Source organism: Elaeis guineensis, chromosome 10 (assembly GCF_000442705.2).
Source record: "Elaeis guineensis isolate ETL-2024a chromosome 10, EG11, whole genome shotgun sequence".
In the NCBI taxonomy this organism is placed as follows: domain Eukaryota; kingdom Viridiplantae; phylum Streptophyta; class Magnoliopsida; order Arecales; family Arecaceae; genus Elaeis; species Elaeis guineensis.
The window spans coordinates 83,956,180-83,964,800 of NC_026002.2; positions in this window are offsets into that span (position 1 = coordinate 83,956,180).

The following is an 8,621-nucleotide window of genomic DNA, read 5'->3' on the forward strand; positions in this document are numbered from 1 at the left end:
ACCATCTGATACCACAAGTAGATCATCCTCCACCTGCTGCCCAGCAACTGCACTCACTGATTCTGAGCCACTTCTTTCTCCCTTCTTGCTCTTCCATAGTGGACATTCTCGCTTGAAGTGCCCAAACTTGTTGCACTTGAAGCATTTCACCTCTTTCTTTCCCTTCCTGGACTTGGACCGCCCCCTGGACTTGCTTCTGCCTCTGCCTCTACCTGTCCTCTTCCCTACTGCCAAACCCTCCTGGGGAGCCCGATCTCTGGTCAACTTTTCCCTCTGCTCATTCGACCTCAGCACCGAGACCATGTCCTCATACTCCAGAGTCTCCTTGCCGTAGAGCAGTGTAGTCACCAAAGAATCATATGATCTGGGCAACGAACATAGAAGCAATAGAGACTTGTCCTCCTCATCCAGCTTCACCCCAATATTCACTAACTCTGTTCACAACTGGTCGAACCTCTGAATGTGGCCAATCACATCAGATCCCTCCTGCATCCGAAGACTGTACAACCTCTTCTTCAGCATTAGCTTGTTGCACATATTCTTCTCCATATACATGGTGTGCAACTTTGACCAAAGGCCCTTCGGGGTCTTTTCTTCTAGCACCGAATACAACACCGCATCCGCCAAACATCCTCTGATCACTGAGCATGCTTTCTTCTCCAACGATGCCCACTGTCTATCTGTCATTCCCTCAGGCTTCTCATCCAAAGCCTGATCCAGATCTGCTTGCACCAGAAGATCCTTCACCCAGATTTTTCACATGAAAAAATTCCCCTTGCCATCAAACTTCTCGAAATTGACCTTCATATTGCTGCCCATGATTGGATCCAAGCCAAACAAGCAATATAAAATCAAGAAGTGTAGAATATACCTTGATGGTAACTTGTTGAAAATTTTCAGCACTTGGGATCTTCAACTTCTCACACTTGAAACCGCTTCCTCACCACTGTGGCTCTAATACCAACTATTGGAGCATGATCTTGGCTCCTCCCACAGACCTTGAGTGCAGCGGAACCAGCAACGAATAGATCTGAAGTCGTCTGGACATGATCCAAGGCCCTTGACGAAATCAGCCTGGTTGCTGTCTTCTTTGTTAGCCTTTCGTTCCAGATGAAGAATGCCTCTGAAACTACCTCTAAAAAATCTAAGATCTGGTATCCAACTAGATCAGACCTGGACTGAGGTCTTCCAATATGTAGATCTCAAATCAGAGTATTCTAGATGAAAAAAAAAGATAGATGGAGACAGACCTCGCAGATCTATCCTGCTGCAGCCTTTTTGTAGATCTGTTGATGGAGATCTCACCCGTGCTTCAAACGACCTCAGATCAACTCCAGATCTGAGAGAGACTTGTACCAACCTCTTCTCAAGAGATTTCAGGTCCTAGACCTAGTGTTTGGGCACCTGCAAGAGGGGGAGAGCAGATCTGGTAGGCGGCTGCAAGGGGGAAGGGGCTAGCGCCTCCCTTCCTTTCTTTCTTTTTATGGACTGGCGGCAAGAAACCCTAGGGTTTCTTGCTCCTAGGGCATGGAGAATGGCTAGAGAGAGAGGGTGAAGAGAGAGAGAGACTTGAGAGAAAGAGTTCTATATTTTCTTGGCTTTTAATCAAACCTATACAAGTACATATATATATAAGCACCGGGTCAAGTGACCCAAACCCAAAACTTCCTTGACCAACTCTATGGGAGATTAGGTTAACCCAAGCCTATGTACACCCATGACTCGACCTAATCTTACCTCTCCTGGCCCAGATCTGGCCCATAAAGAGTTGGTCCCTTGAGGCCCGCATAACCTAGACCTCAAGAACCCGAAAGGCCCACAGCCTTTCAACCTAGGGCCCAACTAGCCCTAGAGCCTCCATGAAGCCCTCATGAATGATGGACCTTGGCCTTAGCCTTGGTCTCCTGGGCCTTGGGCACACCACCTGGATCATAACACTTTGTTTGTGTGACCCAGTTAGATTTAATTCTGTATGGTAATGAGATATGTCGTGATCTCATCATCAACATCATCGAAACTCCTTTTGATGGACCAGAACTCTTCTGATTCAAACAATTAGAATAATCGATCATCAATATCATTCTAATTACTTCCAAAATCTACCAGTGACATCTAGCAGTATGTGTTGGCAACCCATCAGAACTGAAGATGAATCTCTCGGTACAGCTACCTGTGTGATTGAGTTCCTCTATCATGAGTCCCGACTGAATTAGGGTTAAGGTGAACTCGTCAAACCCAACATCAGTCATATGAGTTAATCGATCGATCCGAGTCTGATGTGAAATCGTAATGAAAAACTTTTTTTCATTATTTCACTCTACCATGACCATGGGCTTAAGGACTCGATCTTTCAATTATCATAGGACTACATCTCTCATCTACTGAGGTTGATAGATCCCATCTTGATACGATCTAGTTCCTACAATGAACATGCTACAACCAACATACACCTCAAGATTTTGAATGACTAGGAGATCGAGTTATGGTATAGTCAAACTATAACACACTCAAGGTGAACTGTCGATGCACTTCAGATCAAAGAACTAGACACACAACTGCAGCATCGAGCTAGTCATCGACGGGAAGGTAGACTTCTTTATGACTGCTCGAAGTGATCATGCTCAGTACTCTCGTTCTCAATGAATACCTGTACTCTCACTCCGGTGTCTTCACACCGTAGACTTAAGACATATCTACCCTAAAGAAGCGATCATATACCAAACTTCCAGATCGATCACCATCCTCGTGATGATCCTATGGTCAGGAGCTGTTTATGAGTTAGTTATGTAAATTCATGTCTTAAATTTTTAACTCTTTAAAATATAAATTTACATTGCTACTAACTCAAAGGATGTATCACAGACACAATGTACACAATGTGATAGAAGAATAATCCTTTTATTCATTTATAGTCAAAATTATAAATTTGCCCTTAGATTTGTAAAGAAATGTGTCAGCCGATCTGGCATCTAGGGCACACATCTGACAAAGACCTATTTTAATTGGATTGATTAGATTTTGGTTTGATTTGGTTTAAGAAATCAAATTTGAACAAGTCATAGATTGAATCCTAGTAAGACTAGGATTCCACCGTGCGCCACCTTAGCCCCCCACACCCACTCTTTCTTATTTTGTGTGACAAAATCTTCTCTCCCAGGCCTTCACGCATGCCCAAAGCTTTTCACTCTTTTTCTCTTACATGGAATGTGGTTGTGGACCAAGTCAAAGTAGGAATTAGTTTGGATTTCAAATTCTATGAGATAGAATTTTAGGAAACCAAAACTCTTTCCTTATGGCACTGATTTTACCTAGATTTATTTTAAAATTTTCATAGTTTTTGTGACACATATCGTGTGCCCTTTGCTGGTGGTCCATGGTAGAAAAAGAAGGAGGAGGCACCCAAGAGTTGGGCGCCACTTGTTTTGCCCTGTTTGGATTTTCCTTGACTAGGTATTTGACCTAGACAAGGATTCTTCATATCTCATTATTTAAAATAAATTTCTTCTTGATATTTTCATAGATTACAGAAAATTGATATACCTTTGGGGTATATGAAAATCAAGGAGAAAGAATTTTGGGATGTGGAGATATAATAGACACAAAACTAGGTGTCTAGGTAAGAGCAAAGAGAAGAAGAAGAGGGTCTTCTTCTAGGGTTGCTGTGTTCACCTCTTCTCTTCCTCCATCTGTGAGTTTTTTGAGAGTTTCTCACATCTAAAACTTTTTCTCCTATTTTTCATCTTTGAAAGAGTCCAAATCAAGAAGAAAGAGGTATCTGATCGACCATCAAAGAAGGATCAGCACAGTACTAGCATACTATGCTGATTTTCTGGACCAGGACTTCTAATTGTGATTCGTGGGCTCGTGTGGATGACATCTAGAGATCGAACACATGTGTAGCTTGCAACATTATCCTCAAGTCCGGATCAACAAAGTTAGAACATCTAGCTTGCAAGGTAATAGATCTGATCTATTATATTTTACATACATTAGATGTAGTATAGAAACTTGTTGATATGATCAACATGTAGTTCTTGCTCCTTATATTTTAATTTTTGATTTAATATCATGTAATAATTATGTAATAAAATCTTAGATCTAGGGATTCTCAAATTTTATAAGATAAATTTTGATTTATTTTAGTCTTCCACTGTCTGATCTTGAAAAAGTTTCAAGATCTAACCCTGAAACCCTAGATCTGGTTCCTTCAATAGGTATCAGAGCCTAGGTTATTTATTACATGATTATTTATACATGCTTAAATTATTTCTTAGATTAGATCTAATTTATAATCTGATTATTAAATCTGAAATTAAAATTTTTAGATCAATAATGAACTGTAGGTTGTCCAGCTATAAGGTTTACCCCTTACAGTGCAAAGGTTGTCCTAGTTCGTGTAGATCTATCTTTAATCATAAATTTATTAGATATGATCTAGATTAAATTTATGATTTATTAGATTTAAAAGATATTTAAATCTAAAATAAAATCTCTTTGTTAATAATTCTCATGCAAAGAATCATCATATATTTGTCTGAAAAATTTGCACAGTTTAAAGTTGAAATTGTTTCAATTACATAAACCTATTTAGATTAGATCTAAAGTAGTTTCATGCTTATTTTACTTATATTTTGATTATGAATAAAACATGCAACTTGGTTGATAAGAATCATATTATAAAAATATTTTACAAACATGAAAATTATTTTTGAAAAGCCGAACCCCAACCCTCAGTCCAAAACTTAATTGAGAATTAAGAAGTTGTTTGATTAGGTTCTAAGATTGTGAATTGAAAAATCTAAGACACAAAGCATAACACATTGAGTTAATGGGTTAGTGAGAATTACATCCATTAATTAGGTTAGACCTAAGGTTAGATTAAAGATGGACTTAATTAGAGAATTGACTAAATCTAATCAATTGTTATCTTAGATTAGGTCAAGGATTCTCTAGATCAATTACAATAGTTGCAGTTGGTCAAGTCCATGTCTTTATCGAGAACTAAATGGACTTGATTCTTGACTAAGTGGTCTAGCACGAACTGTTAGGTTGATCTAATCAAAACTAATTAAACCAGTTGGTGTCTAAGGTAAACCAGATCGATGGTTTTTAATTGGCAGACCCTCCCACCGATCGAACTTATCTGTCCTCTTGGTGAAATTATATTTTGATCGGATAACTTGACTATTCGAGCTGACCCATGTCAGCTAAGTAAATCAGTGTGATTGATTTAGGTGCTCTTAGACCAGCCCTTTCAATGGTCTCCCTTAAGCTGACTTGGTGAAGCCAGTGGGAGGATCATGATAAGCTGGTTCATCTAACCTTTTCATCTAAATCAATTAAATCTTCTAAAATTATTAGATCTTTAAAATAAAATAGTTATGATGATAACTAGATCATAGCCTCCCATTAAGTGGATGATAATGGGTCCACTAGTTGGATAATCATTGGAGGCCCAAAGGCCTGGTGCTTATCAGCTGATGGAATTATCATTCATAATATGATTTCTTGACTGCATCTTTCTAAATGGTGGTTAGGTTAGCCAACCAAAGTTGGGTCTAATCATTCATTGACTAGATGGACCAAGTATGGTCATGTTAATGGTTGGACCTAACCAGACCTTTTCAGTGAAGGACAAAACCTACAGATTAGGGACTGGGGCAAAATTAAAATTACTAAAAATTATTTAAAAAAATAATTGGTTATGAACCTACCCTTAGATGTATATAGTTTGGCCAACCAAAGTTGGGCTTATGTGCAGTCTAAGTGGATTCTAGTATCCACTACGAAATTAGGGTAACTCCTCGAATTGGAGGTAGAGGCTACCAATTCAAATAAAATAGTGGGAGAAATTTTTTGATTAAAGTTCAAATCTTTAGGTTTAATGAATCAATTACTAATTAGGTTATGATTTTCATTTGTGCAGATATGGTCACTTTCCTATTGGTCCGATCATTGTTAGACAATGATAAGTTGGTGGGATCCAACTTCAGTAGCTGGTACCAAAAGTTAAAGATAGTCTTGGAGCATGAACGGATCCTATATGTGATAACAGATCCTACACTTAAGGAGCCAGCTGCCAATGCACATGAAATAGTCAGAGACACTTGTCAGAAGTGGCTCAGTGATCGGACCACGGTGCGCTGCATCATGCTGGCTGCCATGAGTGACGAGTTTAGTCGAAGATTTGAGATGGCTCAACCAAAGAACATGCTTTAAGTGTTGGAGGATACCTTTGGTACATCTGATGATGTGGAGAGGCACAAGACTAGTTGTGCCATCTTCAATGCCAAAATGCGGGATGGTGCCTCTGTTACTGATCATGTATTATAGATGATCGAGCTGATGGAGTGTTTGAGCAAGCTCGGCTTTCCCTTGCATAAGCAGCTTGGGAAAGATGCAATACTGAACTTGCTGTCCAAGTCTTATCTCCCATTTCTCACTCATTATAGAATGACAAAACCTAAAGTAAACTACCACGGGTTACTGAGGTTGCTTCAGAACTTTGAGAAAGATCACCAACTCCACAAGGAGTAAGTGAACTTAATGGGAGGTTCGTCTTCTGGTTCTCGACCCTTTGAGAAAGGGAAGAAGAACAAGAAGAAGAAAGTGAAGAAGGTGCAAGTTCAGATTGAAACATCTGAGCAGGGCTAGACCAGAAAGATCAAGCCCGATAAGAGTCTATTCTACTGGCTAGCACCCTAGATTAGATAGTGTATCAGATATCTACTTATGGTACTTAAGTTAGGTCATATAAACAAGAACAGAATAAATAGGTTGACACAAGAGAAAATCTTCAAAGTCAGTGATTGTGAATCACTTTCAATCTATGAGTCCTGTCTTCTTGATAAAATGACCAAGTCACCTATTATTGGAAAAGGTGAGAGAGCTACTGAGCTCTTGGGCCTAGTACATACTGATGTATGCGGGCCCATGAGCACAAGTGCTAGAGGTGGATATTTCTACTTCATCACTTTCATGTATGATCTATCCAGATATGGATATGTCTATCTAATGAAATATAAGTTGGATTCATTTGAAATATTCAAACGATTCCAACGTGAAGTAGAAAAACAAACAAGGAAGAGTATTAAAACTCTTCGATCTGATCGAGGAGGAGAATACCTTTCTGGTGAGTTTTCTCACATATCTAGGAGAGAATGGGATTCTCTCCCAATAGACTCCTCCAGGAACACCACAGCATAATGGTGTGTCTGAAAGAAGAAATCAGACTCTGTTAGACATGGTCCGATCCATGATGGGTTTTGCCAGCTTGTCGATATCCTTCTGGAGATATGCACTCAAATCAACCTATTATCTGTTAAATAGTATTTCAAGTAAGTTTGTAATTAAGACTCCATATGAGATATGGATAAGGTGTAAGCTAGCACTTTCACACCTTAGGATCTGAGGGTGTCCGACCTATGTCAAATTGTTAGTTACAGATAAACTCAGACTTAGGTCTGACAAATACACATTCATAGGGTACCCCAAAGAGACCAAAAGATATTTTTTCTACCATGCTGATGAACAAAAGGTGTTCATCAGTCTTAAGGTAACTTTTTTAGAAATAGAGTTCTTTGGTGAAGGAACTGTTGCCTCTAAGGTTGAACTTGATAAAGTTCAATAGGTAGACGGATCGATACCAATAGCTGAACCTGAGTCAGATTTGATTAGATCAGATTCGAAACCCAATATACCTGCACCATTAAGGCGATCCGATAGAGTACCGTGTCAGCCAGATAGATACTATGATTTTTTGGTCTGGGATGGTGATCCCATCGAACTCGATGAGAATGATGAGGATCCGATCACCTATATGGATGCAATGCAGAGATCTGATTCTGAGAAATAGCTTGAAGCCATGAAATCTGAAATAAAATCCATGAAGATCAACGATGTATGGACATTGGTTGAGCCACCTGAAGGGGTTAAACCCATTGGGTGTAAATGGGTCTTCAAAAGGAAAAGGGACGCAGATGGAAAGGTGCAGACCTATAAAGCTCATCTGATTGCCAAGGGGTATCGTCAGCGTTATGGTATTGACTATGATGAGATGTTCTCCCCTATGGCAATGCTCAAATCCATTTGGATAATGCTTGAAATAGCTATCCATCTGAATTATGAGATCTGACAGATAGATATAAAGACAGCTTTTTTGAATAGAGAGCTGACTTCGGTGTATATGATACAACCTGAGAGATTTACATCTACAGATGAGTCCAAGATGTGCAAGCTTCAGAGATCCATTTATGGATTGAAGCAAGCTTCTCGGAGTTAGAACATACATTTTGATAAGGTGATCAAAACGTATGGCTTCGTTAAGAATGGAGAAAAGCCCTGCATCTACAAATGGGCAAATGGTCCAATTATGGTATTTCTTATCTTGTACGTGGATGACATTCTCTTAATCGAGAATGACATCCCCACACTACAGAGAATAAAAGTTTGGTTGTCTTCACAGTTCTCTATGAAGGACTTGGGTGAAGCATCCTACATCCTAGGGATGAAGATCTGTAGGGATAGATCTAAAAGGATGCTTGGGTTATCCCAGTCTATGTACATAGACATTGTGCTGAAGAGGTTCAGCATGAAGAATTTCAAGAAGGGCTATCTACTGA